Consider the following 2,070-nt stretch of genomic DNA (forward strand, 5'->3'; position numbering starts at 1 on the left):
CGTGGTTCAAACATGAAGTAAGTTTTGTTTTCAAACCGATAGTGCACTTTTATCTCTCAAGGAAGACAGACAAAAGACAACCTGAATGTTGGAAGCAAATAAAGCCGATGCTTGGCGGCGCCCCAGGTGGCCAGGAGAGTGCCGGTTTGTTATAGCGCTTCGCGTCTATGAGCTTTGTGTGCCCAGTGGTTTTGTTTTTGACGCGCCTCAATATACAAGCGCCGAACAGCAGAGGAACTCAAAGTGCCACTTCAAGTGCTAGTTAACCTTTGAAGGAGCCTGTTAGGCTGGTCAGATCGCCACGTTCGATCAAAAACAATGATGGCACGATGGTCGGTGATCGTTCAAGGCAGTGCGCATTATAAAGAGCACTTGTGTCTTCGCACGCTCGCCCAGCGAAACATTCCTGGCTGTGCCAAACAACTACAAACTACTTAACGGAAATCGTTTGTTAGGGACGGGAGACATGGTAAAAGGTAGTAAACAAAAATATGCTGATGGCCTAGCTCTGTTAGGCCAGGATATACGTAGCGAAAGCGCGGAGACTTCTGCATCGGAAGAGTGAATTCACTGCATGCGCCGTCGTGGCGGAGTGGTAGCGTATCCGCCTCAAACGCCAATGGTCCAGGATCGATTCCGAGCCGTGCATATTTTTTTTTATTTAGTGAGTGAGTGAGTGGGCGGGGTGTTTCAGTGGCTCGCATATATGCCGCCACCGAATACGTTGCTTACCGGTTAAGCGCAGGCTGTGTTACAGAGACAGTGAGGAGAACTCTATCAATTGTTTTTCAGCGCAAAATCTGATAGTTCGGTATTTCACGGCTTTGTTGCCGCTTGCCCGGGAGCGAAAGATGCATTTATTTGAAAGAAATTTGTATTTGAAGTTGAAAAAGTTTTTCCCGCCGCCTCGATTTAAACTCAGGAACTCTTATGACGTCGCGGCGCACTCTTATGTTGTCATAGGACGGAGTGACGTGAAACATGACGTAAACGCAGATTCCGTGTTTCTGGCGGCTAGCGGTGCTGTCTAGCAGCAGCCAAAATGAAAGCTATCGCCGCCGCACGTAGAAGGCATCTATCAGGGGTCGCTACCGTCGCTTCGTTTACGTTTGCACCGGTGTCTTGCCAGTGTAACGATGGATCCGGTTCCCGAACCCGACGGCGAAGTTCTCGCAAGAGCTCCGGCCTGCATTTCAGCGACCTCAGCACCACAGAGCGTGCGATGCTTTCGAGGGGGCACGGTTAGGTTAGGCTCCGGCGGGTCGTTCCCATTCCGGCGTGAGCAGCCGTTGCAAATTAAATATCATAACCCCAGTGCGGGGAGTCGCGAGGGGCCAGGACAAGGTCGGCGCGTTGCGCCCATAGGAGGCTGGCGGGGGCGTTGGGGCCAACGGATTGTGATTCCTTGAACGGCGCGGTTGCACGCTGCACCAGGCGGCGTCGATGTCTCCCACGGTTGCAGGGCCAGGTTATTTATTTATCTTTTTGCCACAACAAACAGATGGGTGCACAAGGGCGCTCGCGTTTAAAGTTAGTTTAAAGTAAAGCCGACGCACGACGCTGCAACGGCTTCCGCGCGTTTCCGGAGGTACGCGGTCCACTGGATCGGGCTCTCTCGCCAACTTGCATTTACCTTCAGATGTGTACCGTGAATGATTAAATTAGCCGAGAGCTCGAAAAGAACAGCTCCTGCCAACTGCCGAAGCTATTGAATGACGTCACAACGCGCACCTCGCCGCGGAGCTGAATCGGTCTGGCCGGGCCGGCGGCGGCTGGCCCACTCGGCGAGAAACAGAGATACGCTCCAAGTCTTCGCCAGTGCGGTCAGAGTGAGCCGAAACCGCCGAACGCGTCGGCGGTCAAGCGCAGTTGAAGTATAGAGGGTCTCCCTTTGGGCGACGTGACGTCGGCGTGCAGCGCGCGCGCGCGCGTTATTGCGGAGTATAAACGCGCCTTAACAGAGTCTACGCTTAACCGCTAACCAACGTATTCAGTGGCGGCATCTATGGGAGCCACTGAAACCCCCCGCCCACTCATTGAATAAAAAAAAAACCTCTGCCGAGGCTTGGA

Source organism: Amblyomma americanum, chromosome 2 (genome assembly GCF_052857255.1).
Source record: "Amblyomma americanum isolate KBUSLIRL-KWMA chromosome 2, ASM5285725v1, whole genome shotgun sequence".
NCBI lineage: Eukaryota > Metazoa > Arthropoda > Arachnida > Ixodida > Ixodidae > Amblyomma > Amblyomma americanum.